Genomic DNA, 18,581 nt, shown 5'->3' with positions numbered 1-18,581 from the left:
TTATAATTATTATTTCAATATAATTTTTCTACAAATATATCTGAGATATTATGGTCAATGCCATGGAGTGCTGAATAAAATTAACCCATGAATATGTATTTGTTTGTTTGTTTGTTTGTTTGTTTTGAGAACATGATGCTCCTCAGTGGCTCTATGGCCTTGGCAGAGTGTGGGATTCTCAGTGTTTTAGTTATCACTCAGAGCAGGACAAGACATGGTCCCTCCCCTTGAAATCCTAACTTCCCAACTTTAAATACACAATGTACACATAATATAAAGATATGGAACCTACCAAGGTGTTAGCTTTATATTTGGTTTTGATAGTTTTAATTCCCTAATCGAAGAAAAGGAGGAAGGAATGTGGATGGGAGGTGAAGAGGGTATGAGGGAAGAAGGGATTAAGAGAAGAGGGAAAACAATGGTGGTGATTCCCAGAAAGAAGGACAATGGCTGGTAGGAGATTTATGGGAAGTGAGAGTCTTGACCCTGCCCAGCTTGTCCGGGAATTCTCCCGGCTGGAGAGTGATTTGTTCACTGCTGTCTGAACAGCCTTTCCAGGGAGTCAGTTTTGGACTCTGACCCTCACATTTAGAATCGCCAAAGCCAAGCCAAGGTTGTTTTCCAGGAATAGGGTTTTATAGGATGAGACTACTTCATGCATTGTGTGGTAACTGGTGAATGAATATTCCACTTCATATTTGAGAACAGAGTCAGGACAGAAGTAGAGGGGTAATATTACCATTGCTTGGAAAGCACTCATTTAAAGACAAAATTTCCTTTCTTTCTTCTAGCATACCGATGGCCCCATATGACTGTGGGTATGAAATAGTTAAATACATTAGCCTCTGAACTTCTAAAGTCTTGAGGAAATTTCACTGATGTTTCAGAATAAGTACCATGACATGAATGCTTCTGTTTAGTAAACTACTTTTCCGCTAGGAAACATTTATGTTATTTATAACAACAACAGTAATAATAATAGAAGCTAGCATGTACTAAGCTCTTCCCATAGGCCAGCCACTGTCCTTTAACAGTGATATCATATATATCACATTTAGTCCTCACAATATCACAGAAAATTAGTTGATAGAATTATATCCTTCTACAGATGAGGAAACTACATCCCAGAAAGCTCAAGTAACTTATTCAAAGTTAGTTAGATAACAAAGGTGGAGCCAGAGCTTGAGCTTAAGCAGTCCAATGGCAAAGCCCCCTGTCTTATGACAGTTAAATATTTTCTTCCATTCAAATAGTCTTTTCTCATTACAATGGGAAATGGATAAAATATCTTTTCAGTCACTCTAAGCTTTAAATTCTGATAAACATAGATTTAAATCATGATGCATGACCTTAGAAAAGTAGCTATATTTCTCAGATCATAGATTTTTATTTGTAAAACAGATAATCACACCTCTTTGCAGGATTACTGTGAAAGCAAGGTAATACATGGCAACGATTTAATACATGGGAAGTGGTACCATAGCAGAGACAAGATACAGATGGTCCACTGTAAAAAGGAAAAGCAAGCAGACAATGAAAGCCGAGACACCCAGGAGAGATATCCGTAATAAGGGATAACTGGTAGTAGATCATCTTGAGAAAGAGTGAAGGAAGTAATTTCCCTCAAGCAATTCAGTTGGTAAAGTAAACTTTGAGTATACTTGCAAATAAGAAAGATAGGAGGTAATAACATAAAAGCAAAAACAAAAACGAAACAAAACAAAAAAGAGAAGCAGTTGATGCTGTACAATGAAAGAAAGCAAAACCCAAGCCATTATAAGCTGTTATGCTCTGAGCCATAGCAAACCAAATTAATTCACATAGTGAAGAGGGGAAATTAAGCTTGTGTCAGAACCCATCTGTCTGTCACATATAATGCAATATCCTCAAAAGTAGCTTAAGTTAAACCAGAAACCAGACATAGTTCTCACCCTACATTGTGAAGGAGTCATCTCTGTGATTCTTACTGTTACTAAAATGAAGCTCTAGGCTAAAGCATCATTTTAAAAAACACTAGACTGAGGATATATCCAAGATATCCACTGGCTCTTCCAATCAGAAATCCCATGTGTGGTGTGAAAACAAGTAGATAACAGACCTTTGAGATTCCTTGGCCAGGTCTCCAGTCTTCTTGTGCTCTGTGTTTCTAACATTTCCTAGTCCAGTTAGTTGAGTTTCACAGCCTTTCTGCTGTGGATGCACTAAAGATCTAAGATGAAAGGGGGTGAAATTAGGAAGGGAGAGAGGAATCAATAGCACAGATAGCAAAAGTATGATCTTTACAGTCCAAGAATGGATCTGCTGTACTAGCAGCAGAAATCTCCATAAGCATTTGCTATCAAAAGTTGGATTCTTCTATTCTATAGGTCCCTATTTTCACAATGCATTGTAATGAAAAGGTAAAATTTATGAAAATAAGACATATTCTTTCCTTGTTTGCTTTGTATGCTTAAAATGTGCTGACAAAATGCTTGAATTTTAAAAATTCAGTCAATTAAACTTGCAGTTGTTAGATTGACTTAACTGCTGCCTATTGAAACAAGATCAATAATCTCAATGTCTTTGGGGTGAAAACGACTGCATTCCCAGCTTTCTTGGAGAGACCCTTCCAAAGAGGCTTCCATCCACCAAATATTATTACATATATCATAAACTGGTTTTGAAGACAACTATTAGAATATAAAAAATATGATTGAGACTCTATTTCTCACTTTGCCCTGTACCATGGTGTTTTAATCTCCCATTAATACTTGACCATCTAGTAGGTGCCCAATGGCATTTGTTAAATAACAGGAAGAAATTGGGGGCACTAGGGTGGCTTAGTTAAGTGTCTGACTCTGGATTTTGGCTCAGGTCATGATCTCAGGGTTGTAAGATTAAGCCCGACATTGGGACTCCATAGAGCCTGCTTAAGATTCTCTCTCTCCTCTCTACCCACCTCCCTCTCAGCACCACCTTCTCCCCTAGTCCTCTGGGGAAAAAAATGAAGAAATTGGTAAGAAGTTTTAAGTGACATTTCTTGATAATTACGAACAAGGGCTTTCAGATCAAATGGGCCTGATAATTTACTAATCTGTACCTTTGAGCAAGTTTTTTAACTTCTCAAAGCCTCAGATTTTTTTCATTAAAAAAATGGACATGGGGAGATGGAGAGGAGAAGGGAGTTGAGGGAAATTGGAGGGGGGAGATGAACCATGAGAGACTATGGACTCTGAAAAACAATCTGAGGGTTTTGAAGGGGCGGGGGGGTGGAAAGTTGTGTCAGCCTGGTGGTGGGTGTTATGGAGGGCACATATTGCATGGAGCACTGGGTGTGGTACATAAACAATAAATTCTGGTACACTGAAAAGAAATTAAAAAAATAAAAATTTTTTTAAAAATGTAAAAAATGTCAATATACGATGTGGATGAACTAGAAGCTATTATGCTGAGCAAAATAAGTCAACTACAGAAAGACAATTATCATATGATCTCCCTGATATGAAGAATTTGAGAGGCAAAATGAGGGGTTTAGGGGGTAGGGAAGGAAAAAATGAAACAAGATGGGATCACGAGGGAGACAAAGCATAAGAGACTCTTAATCTCACAAAACAAACTGAGGGTTGCTGGGGGGTGGGGTAGGGAGACGGTGGTTGGGTTATGGACATTGGGGAAGGTATGTGCTATGGTGAGTGCTGTGAAGTGTGTAAGCCTGACGATTCACAGATCCGTACCCCTGGGCTAATAATACATTATATGTTAATAAAAATTTTTTTAAAATGTTGGGGCGCCTGGGTGGTTCAGAGGGTTAAAGCCTCTGCCTTCAGCTCAGGTCATGATCCCACGGTCCTGGGATCGAGCCCCGCGTCGGGATCTCTGCCCCGCGTCGGGATCTCTGCCCGGTGTCGGGATCTCTGCCCCGCGTCAGAGAGCCCGCTTCCTCCTTTCTCTCTCTACCTGCCTCTCTGCCTATGTGTGATCTCTCTCTGTCAAATAAATAAATAAAATCTTAAAAAAAAAAAGTACACAAAGAAGCAGAGCCATGTTTCTTTAAAAAAAAATTTTTTTTTTTAAATGTCAATACATAATTAACTCTTCCACTGGCTAGTCAGTGAGAGAACTCATATAAAACTCTTAACTCAGACTATGCTCATGGTTAGTGCTAAAAAAAATGCCAGCTATTAACATGCTTATGCTTTATCTTAGGCAAATAATACAATTCTTTAATCTGCTAATTGTATACTCAGTCTTTTTGTCATAATATCGAGCATTATGTCATTGCCAAACAACACACTTTTTTGAAACATGTGGGACTTATCAACAAACAGATGAGAAGAATTCCTCAGAATTTGGCTTGTTTATGGTTTCATGGAAGATTATTGATAGCATGGAAGTGGATTTAACAGAAGAGGGCAGAGTACCGAGGCAAGGAAGGAGAGAATAATTCATTCCTTAGGGGAAAAAAGGAAAGGTGTCTGTCATTTGCTGATGCTGAGCCTCATAATATCTCTGACAGGCACTACTGAACAATTACAAGTTATATAACTCAGTCATCCTCATAACTTTACATGGGAAGAAAAGGAGGGACTTTTTTTTTTTTTTTTTCTTGAAAAGGAAGAAGATGGAAAGAGGGAAAGCAGCAGAAAACTTCATTATACGTAAAGTAGAGAAAATCAAGGTGGGTCTGGGGAGCAGGGCAGTCTAGTAGACAGAGTATGAGCTTTATAATGGGATAGATCTAAATCTGGTTTTTCTAGCTCATTTATTTTCTACCTAAGCTAAGTACCTATTGCTATTTAACAATTTGTGCTTCTTTTTTTTTTCATCTTTGTAAGTCATAATTATGCAATTAAATTTTTAAAAAGAAATAACTGTGTAATAAAAATTGTGATTGTGTAATAAAAATTGTGATTATGTCATAGGGTTGTTAAGATGGTATAATGAAACAACCATGTCAGTAAAGTGCCCAGTCCATTTTCTGGTTTATACAGGTACTTGAAAAATATTTTTTGCACACTCTGCAGGCAAGGAAGTTACAGAAATGCTTGCTAAAGCACTGTTTCTTGCACACATTTACTCAGTTATTCCATAACATTCCTGGCAATTGTGGCGGATTGCTTAGCATGGTCTCAGTTTAGCTAAGCTCAAACTATACTTCCCAGCATCCATCTTTCCTTCATGGGATTAGGTCAGACGCTGACAGGGAAGACAGAAGTGAAGTCCCAGCTATCACCTGGTGCTGAGAAGGTGGGTGCGGCACAGGATGCTTTTGCGACTCCTGCCTGTTGGAACGAATTCCCCGGCTTCCTGGTTGGAGGTTGGCCCCAGCAACTCCTGGCGATCCTACTGCACCTCCTGCTCTAAGTTCTCTAACCCCTGGTCCAGGAGTGTGTTTAGCTCTATGGGAATGGGGCCACTAGCTTCTGAAGAAAACCTTCATCAAAATTGTAAACTTGGAGGTGATGAAGAAACTATAGAGGTTACAGTTCATTCTTAAGGATTCCAATTCAAACTCACAGGTTCCAATTTGTATTTGTTTCCCTGACTTCACAACCATCTTTTCTTCCCAACTACCTGCATGTGGACATGATGGGGTCAGTTTCCAGCACTAGACTTGGCAACTAAACATCACATAGACTATTTCTCTTATTTCCATTAATTGGGTAAGGTCAAGTCTTTGTGATAAATACCTGCAAATATTATGTATAGATATATAGATGTATCCTTGTGGTTCTAATTCTATGATAAGTAGACTGTATTGATATAGTGGGTTCTCTATGTGCCAGGAACTATATTTTGGACTGAGAAAACACAGATGAATAAAGTACAGTCCTTACATACACAGAAGTTCAGAGTTCTTAAAGGAGGAGTCAACCATCACTCATTATATAAGAAATTCTAAAGTTTCTATGGATTTGCCTTATCTGGTAAGTTCATATAAATGAAATTGTATAATTACAATTTCTTGTGTCTGTTTTTTTTCACTTAGTATGTTTTCTAAATTCATCCACATTGCGGTATGTATTAGTACTTCACTCTTTTTTACACCTGAATAATATTTGATTGTATGGATATATCACATTTTGTTTACTCATTCATCTGTTAAAGGACATTTGGATTGTTCCCACTTTTTGGAACTATATGGTTTCAAACTAGATAGTGATGGTTGTACAACATTGTAAATGTACAAATGCCACTGAATTATGCACTTTAAAATGGTTAATTTTATATTATATGAATTTCATTTCAATAAGAAAATTTTTAAGATTATGAAGTTATAAAGTTGGTTTCCTTTAATTAAAAAAATTTATATGTATCTATAATTGTTTAGAGTGAAATTAAAGAGATTCCAGTTTATAGATTTTATGGAATTTATGCATACCAAGCTGGTAAAATGTTCATTAAACTAGATATTTTCAGTGATAAGATCAGATGCTTTCCACATTTGACTACAATCTGCTTTGTATATTTTTCTTTGCTCTGCTATTTTGTGGAAAGCCTGTCATTGATCGGCTTCTTGACATGCACATAAAATCAATTAGCATTCAGTCTCTGAGAATAATTCTCTTAATAGGTTACTGCTTTCAGCATTTAGCCAACAGAGAAATATTTCTTTCCACACCACCCCATACTTATTTAGGAAGGCATTTGGTAACACTTATCAGCCTACACATGCCAGCAATTAGATGTCAATAGAATTTCTATGTTCAATCCTTTGTATACAAGAAATATTTTAGCCAAAATTTCTAGTCCTCTTACAATTTTCTGAACTCATCAGTTTTTGTCATTTTACTATAGGGTGATTTTATAGACATCAGATAAAGGCCCACCACATCTGCCTCCAAACTTCCCCTAAAAAGGGAAAGTATGAAGGTAGATACCAAGATTTAGAATATGCCAGGCCAGCTTTCTATTCCTTGTGTTTCAGGAGATACAATAAAAACCCATTATTTAACTCTTCTTATAACTTTCCCTTTTACTGCTAACCCAGATTTCTTTTTTTTTTTATTATTATTTTACCTCTTTCTTACTCCAGAGATATAATCTGAATGTCATTGTCTTGCAGACCTTTCTAACCTCACCTCCCTCCACTATCCTTCTCTTTCACTACACTCCAGCCATTCTGGCTTATATTTAGGTTCCACAACATGTAAAACTCATGTCCATCTCAAGACCTTTATAGTTGCTTCTCCTTCTACTGGAGTATTCTTCCTCAACAATGTCATGTGGCTGCCTTTTTCCACACAGGTCTGGTCTAGAGATAAATTCATGAGACATCTGCTCCTTGGCAGTTATTAAAGGTAGGCATGGATAAAATTATCCAGGAGTAGCAATAATAATAAGAGAGGAATGCAAATAAGAATGGATAATGTTAGTAAAGGTACAGGAGTACTCAGTGAGGGAAAAGGGTAACCATGCAAATGTGGCACCCTGCAGAAGAGAGTTCTCATGGGGTGAATGTTTGTGCCCTCCAAAATTCATCTATTGAAATCCTAATCCCCAACATGATAGTATTTGGAGGCGAGGAGGTAATTAGGTTTGGATGAGGTCATGAGGGTAGAGCCCCTATGATGAGATTTGTGCCCCTATAAGAAGAGAAAGAAACACAAGAGGCTTCTTTCTCTTCTTGTTCCCACAAAGAACAGATCGTATGAGCCCACAGCAAGATGGTAGCCCTAAGAAAGCAAGTAAGTGGGTTCTCACCAGGAACCAAAACTGCTGGAAGCTTGATCTTGATAGCCAGCTTCCGGAAGTGTGAGAAAATAATTTTCTGTTGTTTCAAACACCCAGTTTATGGTATTTTGATATAGCAGCTGAGTTGACCTAGATGAGAGTGTTTTCAAAAAGAGGGAATTGTGCAAAGTGTAAGATGCTGCTGAAATGATGTAAGATGAGCACTAAAAAGCATCCATTGAATTTAGTCACATAAAACTGCTGATAACCTTTGTTAGAGTTGTTTTACTGAAATGATGGGGTCAGGAGTCAGACTGAGGGGTGGGAGATGAGAACATAAGGTCCAGGAGTATATGCGACTTTCTTATATACACATACACGCAAAATCAGTTTTTGCTTTATGTGACCCTGGGCAAATGTCCTACATTCTCTGAACTTCATCTTTATTATCTTTAACTTGAGCAGTTCATACTTAGCTTGAAGGTATGTTGTGGCGATTAAGTGATATGACATAGAAAGATGCTTAAAATACCATGAACACTCAATAAACGCAGATTCCTTTCACTTCTCCCACGCGAAGTCCTTTAACATAAATCTGTAGGCCAGGATCAAACATACTGCTTTAACCAAGGACTATATGGGAGTTTTGTTATTGGTTCAGTAAAATACTGTGCAAGAACAGTAATTTCCATGTAGGTATAGAAATCGCGCGTGTGTGTGCATGTGTGTGCACATGTGTGTATACTAAAATCATTTGCTGACATGCCTTACTACAACTACAAAACACTGTGAATTTATGTCTTATTTAAATTTATTCTAACCTTGAGGTTTTTGTTAGAGCCTCTGCTTCCTAACTAGCCTATTCCCCTACCCTTTGGTTCTCTATTCATTATGCCTCCTACAGGAAACATTTTATATGTTTCTTTATGTAAAATTCTTAACATGACTCCCAGTAGATTGCATTTCTTCACTGGTTAAGATGGTGGTGAGCCTGAATCCTTCAAAATGACCATCATCACCTAGAGTTCATACCACTTATCCATTCAGACATGTTATAGCCATTGCAAACTTTTAGATGCTTGTTTCTTTAGGCATGCTAAACACAAATGACTATGTACTCTGTTGTTTCCAATATCTTGTTTTGACTACAAGTTATATCCCAATCAACCAGAGGCTCCAACATGGAACTGTGACTCTTTAGCAAGGGACATAAAGACATTTAGATTCTTTCACAGCAGCAGCAAGCAGCCACAGTGCCCTGCCTGTGGCCACACCTCCAGACCAGCCTGTTTGGGCTAAAAGACCTTAGCTTCTTCCCTCTTGGCGTAAAAATGCCTTGGTTCATATCCAGTTTTATGCCTGGTTCTTTATCTTCCCATTGATTCTGGGACCTCCTGCTATCCTTGCACATTTATATATATAAATTTTTCTTTTTCTTTTTTCCCCTAACATCAGTCAGTTAGTTTTGTTACCTGTGATCAAAATATTCCTAACTATTAGAGAAGGGAGGTCTTCATATAATAGACCCAAGTAAGAACTTGGTCACCATGCTTAGTGACTGGGCTGGCACTTCCTAACAGAATTATTTGTTGCTTTTGGCAGATTCGGGCAGGGGGGGTAGGTGGAATACCACTGCCATACCAGAGCTTCTGATGCCAGTGACTATCTGTCTGGGGGTATTCTCCAGGGAAAGAGAACATTGGGGGAAAATAGTATTGCAATTTAGACTGTCACTTCATTTAATAATGGGGAAATGGTATTACTTTACTGGTAATTAACTTTTTTAAAAAGCCTCATGTAAAACGTCAGCTGGACTGTTTATTAGAATGTATCAACACATTAGATAAACTTAGCCTTGTTGATTTACCCACCGACAGCTAAACTGATGAATTTCAATTGAGCCTATTACAAACCTGGCTCTGACTTGTAAAAATGTCTATTATGAGTCAAGACTGAGTGAGACTATCTAGGCATGTATGTATTTTCCTGCCTTTAATGACAGACACATACATATGAAAAGGTTGTTTATCCTTTGAGTCCCAAACATCATACAGAGTTCCTTTGAAATGTTAAAACTGGAGCCATTGGTCTCTTATCTACAGAGGAAAACAATACTGTGGCTTCAGGAGAAACGGATAGCAGAGGGTGAGATGGAAAGAAAAACACCAACAGGAATGATAAACTGGATTTTAATGACAAAGTCACTTTGCCAACTGTAACTTGGGTGCTGGGTAAGCTGATCTGACTTCATTAGGTGATAGCCAGCCTCCCAAAGCCATCATCAGCCTGGAAGAAAGCCATATGTGTAGGTCGCTCAAATGGACATTGATTTTTCAATAAACTGGAACCCAAAGCCAACATCACTCCAGTGATATCTTTTCTCAGGAGAGAGGATTTCTCGCTCATGCCTGGCACCATGTCTCAGCTCTTATATTACAAGAATTACATGGGTGAAGCAGAGTAGAAAACATCAGCTCACTTAAGTCATGTGATAAATGAGTCAATTAAGTCAATTAGATGCAGTTACTGAGTTATATCTGTTTTGCTTTGTAAAATATAATTTTAAATAGGATCATCTATCTTACCATACTCGACAGCATTAGAATTAGAATTGGGGCAGAAAAAAATGTGATTCATTACTCTGAAAACAGTGCCTTACTCTTTCAACTGGATAAAGTAACCTTGGTCTTTAAATTGGAGGTTGTGATCCCTTAACTCTTTATCTCTGAGCAGAACACATCTTTTGCTTGTTGTTTGCCTCCTCTTTAAATGTGTGGCTTTTGCACTAGTCGTCATGTGGTTGGGGCATTAGTAGAACATTAATTTTTTCAATGCATGATTTATCATATGCATCGCTTTCTAGAGGAAGAGATTTACATTGTTCTGGTTGAGTCATTTGAGTGACTTTGTATTAAAAGGATGAGCAGTCATTCTGGTTTGAGGGAAGAGCCCCAGGACCCTTAGTGGTTTAATTAAATACTGTTAACCACAACCCCATTTCTCCTTGGTATGCAAAATTGTCACAACAGAGAGGTATATGCTGCCTGCAGAGGAGCCAAGGTGCTTCTGAAAAAGGCAACCTAATAAGACCCTTTTTCTTTTGGAAGATCAGTAATTCTAAAGCCTCCTTTGAACTGTGATGGTCATATCTAAGGTATGTGGGCAAATCAGGGCACTAAGAGCCATCATGGGAAACTAATCATGAATGAGGGTAATACTGGGTGGGTAGCCACTGCTAGGTTAGGGGCTTATCAAGAAATTGCTCATGAGTCAAATTGTGTTTCCTTTTCTCTCCACAAATTATATTTTCCTTGTTTCACTGAACCAACTAAAATTAGTGAACTACTTAAAAATTAGGATATTTCACATATTAATAGGGGTTACTTTGGCCAGAGCAGATGCTCTGCAGTTTTCTTCCAAAGTCTACCACTAACATATATACTTCTACTCTCCTTGCTTCATTCATTTCTTTTACTTTCCGAAACCCAGCCTAGATGGTTGTGGGAGAGGGTTCTGATTCTATCACACCATGGGGCTGAGAATGGAAGCTCCTTTTAACTCACCTGGGGTATGGATGAGAAGCTACGGCTGAACAGGTGAGGAGAGCCTGAGCTGTCGCCTCGGAACTGTCCTGGCTGAAACTGAGCATGTGAGTTGTGATCTTTCCCACTAAGGGGTGGAGATCCAGCAGGAACATCACTGCAGGGGAGGACAAGGACATTAAACATGATTTTTTTTTTAAAGATTAATTTGTTTATTTGAGAGAGAATGAAAAAGAAAGAGAGAGGGTAGGGGAGGGGCAGAGGAAAAGAAGAGAGCATCTCCAGCAGACTCCCCGTTGAGCATGGAGCCAGACTGAACTGGGGCTTGATCTCAGGATCTTGAGATCATGACCTGAGCCAAACTTAAGAGCCAGAGAGAGGCTCAACCGACCAAGTCACCCGGGTACCCCATTAAACATGGATTTTTAAAGACAGAATTAATTGTTGGTGAAAGAATAGGTAAATCTTAAATTCAAAAAATATTGTCAAATTGACCTTGGAAAGATTGAACTAAGTTAAATACTGACCAACAGTTTATTAGAGCACCAGTCTACATACTAGTCTTTTTTAGACATACATACAACACTTTTTTTAGTTTTGCTAATCTGATGCGGGAAATTTGTCACTTTAAATTCTGTTAGTGAGTTTAAGCATGTTTTCAGATGTATGCTGGCCATTGTTTTAAGACTGCCAGTTTGTAACTATTGTTTATTTTTCTTATTAGGCTATTTGCTTTTCCTTATTGAACTATGGGAACCCTGATGGTTCTTTCTTTGTCATATCTGTTGTAAATATTTTCTTCCAGTCTGTTACTTTAAATCTGGTTGTTGTATCTCACTGTCCAGAAATTATTCAGTTTTATTTATAAGATTGAAGCTGTTAATTTTTTTTTTATGGGTTTGGAGTTTAATGGCTTTCATAGATCTCCTCAGTTTCATGATTGTCAAAATAACCTTCTGTACATTCCTTTAAGAAATCGGTGGGTTTTTGTAATTGTACTTATTTAATTATTCAAGTTATTTTTATGTTTTCTGTGAGGTAGAGATTTAATTTTTTTAAGAACAAATGGATAACTGATTACCTCAATATCATCTTCTCATTATTAGAAATCTAATTGTTTCTAAAATTAACAGGTATCTTTTTGCCTTTTGGTTCATTGAGATTCCAATAGGGCAACTTACTTCTTGGAGATTTAGGATTGGTGATTACTCACCATCCTCCTCTTTAGATTCCTCAAAAATTGACAATAAGCACTTAGAATCCAATGAGGATGAAAATGTGCAGCATGAGGTTTACACTGGCTGAGTAGTGCCTAATAATCTCCCCAAAATATAGAACTTCCAATATATTGTGTAAGAGGATATAGTCTGGCTTGGGGCCAAAGTGAGGCTTTCTATTTCTTCCCTACAGATATAGTGCTTAGGATCTAACTGTGGGGAGGGTGAGATCTGCAAAGAACTACTCAAACAGTTCAAGGAAGAGAATGCCAGCATCCTAAACCAATTTTCTTGGAACATTTACATCCAGTAATACTACCTTCCAAGAAGGAGCAGAAATTCTTTCTTCTTTAAGGAAAAAAACAAAAACAAAACAACAACAACAACAAAAAAAAAAAAAAAAAAAAAAAAAAAAAAAAAAAAAAAAAAAAAAAAAAAGGAAAGACCATCCTCCCCATCTTATACTCATTGTTTATCTTTCTTTCTCAGCTTTTCTTTTTAGGATATCCTTCCATGTTTTCTCTTTCAGATGAATTTTAAAAGATAGTTGAAACTATCATTGAAAAAATCTTGTTGGGATTTTAGTTCATATTGCATTTAAACTACATATTTATGTGCACATTTATTTATACTATTGAGTTGTCTTATCCTGAGACTTCTTTACTCAGGCTTTATTATAGAAACTTGAGCAAAATCATATGATTTCCCCTATAAATGTCTTATGTACTCTGCTAAGTTGACTCATGAATATTTAAATCATTTTTATTCTCATTGAGTTAGATCTCCATTTTTCTAACTAGTTTTTTACTTATATACAGAGCACCTGGGTGGCTTGTCAGTTAAGCACATCTGCCTTCATAATCCCTGCATTGGGTTTCTTGCTCAGGAGGAGCAGGGGAGCCTGCTTCTTGCTTCTCCCTCTCTCTCTGTCTGCTGCTCCCTCTGCTTGTGCTCTCTCTGTCACATAAATAAATAAAATCTTTAAAAAAAGAGGGATTGATTTTTATGTGTTGACATTATATCAGCCTATTTTACTAAAATTATCATTGTGTTCCTTCTCTTCTGCAATTCTATTGTACAAATAAGTTTGAGTCCCTTGTTTCAATACTTCTAACTCATTTTATTTTCTTGCCTTGTTACATTGGTTAGGACTCCTGGTTCTAGTAGTCAGGATAGCTTTAAGCATCTTTATTTTGGTTAAGATTTCAGTGGGAATGTTTTTAATATTTCACCTTTATAGTATTTGCTAAGTTGTTCTGACAGATTTTTTTAAAAACTAAACGAAGAAGGAATATATTTATTCCTAGTTTGGCTTTATTAAGAATGGTATTGATTCATAAGAAACACACTTTGTAATAAGATAATTGTATAATGTTCTCTAAATCTGTTAATCTGATTGAATTATATAAATATATTTCCAAGTGCTAAAACATTATTACACTTCTAGAATAATCATGTTGGGACATTTGTATAATTCTCTCAAAAATTACTGGTTTCATCTGTGACTATTCAACTTAAGATATTTTTACTTATGTTTATAAATGAGATTAATCTATAGCTTTCCTATTTTTGGTATTCTTTTCTTTTTCTTTTTTTTTTTTTAAGTTTTGAAGTTTTCAACATCTTAATGTCTTAAAAAGATTAACAGAGTACTTTTTCTTTTCTTTAAAGTTATAATTTGGGGCACCTGGGTGGCTCAGTTGGTTGAGCATCTGACTCTTGGTTTTGGCATAGATCATGATCTCAGAGTTGTGAGATCGAGCTCCACATCCAGCTCTGTGCTCAGTGCAGAGTCTGCTTGAGATTCTCTCTCTCCCCCAACTCATGCTATCTCTCTCTCTCAAATAAATAAATAAATAAAACAAACTTAAAAAAAATTTAAACAGAATTGGCCTATAAATTCATTTTGAGCTCATATCTTTTATAGGGATAGATTTAAAAAAAATTTTTTTTTTTTAATTTATTTGAGAGAGAGCAAGAGCGAGCACAAGTAGGGTGAGGGGCCGGGGGAGAAGCAAGCTTCTTACTGGATAGGGAGCCCGACATGAAACTCGATCCTGGGACTCCAGGATCATGACCTGAGCTGAAGGCAGACACCCAAGTGAATGAGCCACTCAGGTGCCCCTAGGGATAGATTTTTTAAATATAGCTATTGATGTATTCAATTTTACCTTCCTCTCAAGTAATTTAAAGTAATTTATACTTTCTTAATCACTCATATTCTTTGTTTTTATTATATTTCCTTTTTGAGCAAAAAGTTATTCATAGCATTCTGTCAAGATTTCTTGATATTCCTTATCTGTAGCTATGTTTTTCCTTCATTCACATTATTTTATCTTCTTCTTTTATTTAATACACTTGTCAAAGAAAACAAAAGATTAACTTCTCATTTTACTGATTAAATCTATTATGTACTCTGTTTAATAAAACATAAATATATGTCCATTTGTCTCTTTCTTGAGTCCTTCTCTTGTTTCAGCAGAAGTTGGTGCTTGCTGTATGCTTTGCTAGAGGTTTTTGAGAGCTACTCTGAGATTATTTACGTGAGAGTCTGTCACTGAAATTAAGGAAAAGAAAAATTTAATTATAAACCACATTATCACTTGGTGGCTAAAGCTTTTGAAATGTTCTAGTCTAAATCTATTAACATTTTCATTTATTTATCAAATAATATTTTTGAATGAAAAATATTCAGTGCCAAATAGGTACTGCATGCTGAGGATAAGTAGTTAGTCAAACACACAGGTTGCTGTTCTCACAGGGCTTATAATCTGGTAGAAGAGACAGACATTAAACAGATAAACGTACACAGGTAATTTTAATTGTCTCTGTACTTTGAAGAAAGAAAGAGGGTGTTATAAAAAAGAATAATTTAAATGGAAAAATCAGAGAAAAATCTATCTGAGGAAGTGACATTTAAGTTAAGTTAATGATGATAGATTTTAGGTAGGCCAAGAGTGGAGGCAGGGCAGTGGGGGTGAAAGGAATGGAATATGCAGTAGCAGGAGATAAGAAAGATCCTGGCTTGATAAAAGTTAATAGATGACAGGTTGAGATTAGAGCAAATTTAGGCAGTGGGGGAGAAACACAGCTGAAGTATAGACAAAGACCTGAGCATAATGGGCCTGTAGCCACAGACAGAAATTTGGGACTTGATTTTAAATAAAATGAGGAATCATTGAAATGTTTTAATTTGGGGAATGACATAATTAAATCCACATTTCCAAAAGACCGGGCTGGCTTCAGAGCAGAGAACAAATTGGAGCAGAGCGAGGGTGGAAACAAGGAGTAGTTTGAAACTTTTGACATATATCATGCAAGAAATAATTCTGGCTTTGGCTAGAGTGGTAGAGATGGCAAATGTACACTGATATGATTCATTTTACAAGATGAAATCAATATGACTAGGTAATGACTTTTTATTGTGGCAAGATACACACAGCATAAAATTTACCATATTAACCATTTTAAGGGTGCAATTCAATGTCATTTAGTACATTCACAATGCTTGCAACCATCACCACTATCTAGTTCCAGAACATTTTCATTACCCTAAAAGAAAGACTCCTACCCATTAAGCAGTCACTGCTCTTTATTGGCTGAACTGTGACCACACCCCACCCCCCAAATTCATAAACTGGAAGTCCTAACCCTAAGTATCTCAGAATATGACTGTATTTGGAGATAGGGCCTATAAAGAGGAAATTAAGGTAAAATGAGGTTATTTAGGGCACTGACTTTTGGAGATCTTTGCACTGATAAACCCATCTATGCTTTTGACCTGTCGGGCTTTGGACAAAGTAGTAGGCTAGGTTTGACAATGATGCGGAAGTGGAGAATCAATTTGTGGAATCCACTGAAGAATGGAGATGTGCCCTAGGATTGGACAAAGTGATCTTGCTTGGGCACAACTTGGGTGGGTTCTTGGCTGCTGCTTACTCACTGAAGTACCTGTCAAGGGTTAATCATCTCATTTTAGTGGAGCCTTGGGGTTTTCCTGAGCCACTAGAACTTGCTGATCAAGACAGACCAATCCCAGTGTGGATCAGAGCCTTGGGAGAAGCACTGACTCCCTTTAATCCTTTAGCTGGCCTCAGAATTACAGGACCCTTTGGCTTAAGTCTAGTGCAGTGTTTAAGGCCTGATTTCAAATGGAAGTATTCTTCAATGTTTGAAGATGACACCATGACAGAATACATCTACCACGTAATGTGCAGACTCCAAGTGGTGAGACAGCATTCAAAAATATGACTCTTCCTTATGCTCCAGTGAACTGGTAAAATGCACCCTGACATTCCAGTTTCGGTGATCTACGGCACCCGATCCTGCATAGATGGCAATTCTGGCAACAGCATCCAGTCTTTACAACCACATTCATTTGTGAAGACAATAGCCATTCTTGGGGCAGGGCATTACGCGTATGCAGATCAATCAGAAGACTTCCACCAGAAAGTAAAGGAGATCTGTGACACTGTGGACTGAGCACCCTGAAGAGGATGTGGGAGAGCCTGCTGACTGAGAGTTCCTCAGCTATACTACACAGTCAGTCTCCCTTGCAGAGTAAGGAATAAAACAAAAGAACCAGCAGTCCTATGACACATATTTTCTTGCACATTGAAGTCAGTAAGTGCCTTCTAGAAGAATGGCTTTCCTTTCTCCTATGCAAAATTGAAATATTCAAGAGTCTCCAAATCTAATCTTTATTAAATAAAAGGTTATTTGTCCCTCTGCTGTACTGAAAAATTGTTATTTTTCAACTGAAATTTTTTCGTTTCTATCTAACTTTGCTATGTCAGGTACTTTTTATATTTCAGTCTATTTACCAATTTTAAAAGGTGATTACTGGGTCTATAATTTTATATATTGTAAAGGTGCACTTTATTTTCTTTGCTTGTATTTACCATGTCTAATAACTGATATAGTTATTCACAGTTTTGTGTGTTTTTATGTAAAAAGTTATCTCTCGTTTAGAATCTTTCATTTCATTTTTGAAATGGAGTGATGAGATAGCATTTTGGCTAAAAAGATGGGATTTTGATCACTGGCATTAATTTTTCTGATTTTCCTCTGTTCTATATTTAAGCCATGTTTAACATTTTAAATGTGGTCTATCTTGATGTATCTGCAACCACATAATTCCTTGAGATATTTTATATGTGATATAATTCTATACTTTAGGGAAATATGACATTAGTATTGAAGTGATTTAAACTAAAAAGCCTTAATTAAAAGTCTGTCCTTCCCCCTGCCCCCATTAATATTATTCTTTTCTATGAGCCAGGATGCAGTATAAGGAACAGATGTCCTTCTGAGGGGATATTAAGACTGCTACCTTCCAGTAAGTAGATCATATGTTGTTGTTAACCTCTAACTCCTGTAGATGGGTGCTAAAACTGTGAATAACCACTAAAACAGAAAAATAGGTGGTACTCTCGCATCTCATGGCACCAGAAATGGGATAGTGTTTGGTTGTTGGGATTTTGTTTTTGAGGTTTGTGTTGGTTAAATAATACACATACTTGAAGTTATATTATAAAAGCGAATATAAGGTTGATTGAACTATTTGACAATAACTACCACCAGGTGTTTTAAAATGAAGAAAAGTTCTGGGGCGCCTGGGTGGCTCAGTGGGTTAAGCCGCTGCCTTCGGCTCAGGTCATGATCTCAGGGTCCTGGGATCGAGTCCCGCATTGAGCTCTCTGCTCAGCAGGGAGCCTGCTTCCTCCTCTCTCTCTCTGCCTGCCTCTCTGCCTATTTGTGATCTCTCTCTGTCAAATAAATAAATTAAAAAAAAAAAATGAAGAAAAGTTCTTTGAAACTGTGAAAATTGCCATGTGATAACTGGCTGCTGAGAAGACCCTCCAAAAAAGAAAATTGCATAGGATTGTCATCAACAAGTCATCTTTGCTTTATGTTTGTTAACAGTGCTTGTCTAGGAGAAAGGTGGTTATGTAAATAAAAACAGTGAAATGTTTATATGCAAATAAAGGATGAATGGTTTTGAAAAAAAAATTGGTTAAGACTCAAGTGTGAGACATAAAACCATGAAATATTAGAAAAAAAAATAAGATAAAAGCTCCTTGATATGGTCCTTGGTAATGATTTTTTGGAAACCACACCTGAAAGTCACAAGGAACAACAAAATAAACAAGTGGGATTACATCTAAAA

At 37.0% G+C, this 18,581-nt stretch overlaps 1 long non-coding RNA gene and 1 pseudogene across 3 annotated transcripts in view; one reads left to right on the top strand and one right to left on the bottom strand.

Moving 5' to 3' along the window:
• The window catches only part of LOC132013239 (uncharacterized), a 288,073-nt gene that overhangs the window by 75,285 nt on the left and 194,207 nt on the right, over nt 1-18,581 (bottom strand). For 2 of the 3 annotated variants that reach the window (XR_009402938.1, XR_009402939.1), the window contains exon 4: nt 11,217-11,352. This is a non-coding gene — a long non-coding RNA (uncharacterized LOC132013239). Of the gene's footprint in view, nt 1-2,144; nt 2,210-11,216; nt 11,353-18,581 lie in introns of those variants that run through there. The other variant, XR_009402940.1, reaches the window with a different exon arrangement.
• On the top strand, nt 16,128-16,894 carry LOC132013361 (1-acylglycerol-3-phosphate O-acyltransferase ABHD5-like; annotated as a pseudogene).

Source organism: Mustela nigripes, chromosome 3 (genome assembly GCF_022355385.1).
Source record: "Mustela nigripes isolate SB6536 chromosome 3, MUSNIG.SB6536, whole genome shotgun sequence".
NCBI lineage: Eukaryota > Metazoa > Chordata > Mammalia > Carnivora > Mustelidae > Mustela > Mustela nigripes.
The sequence above is the reverse complement of the archived record's forward strand: the minus strand, read 5'-3'. Positions and strand labels throughout refer to the sequence as shown.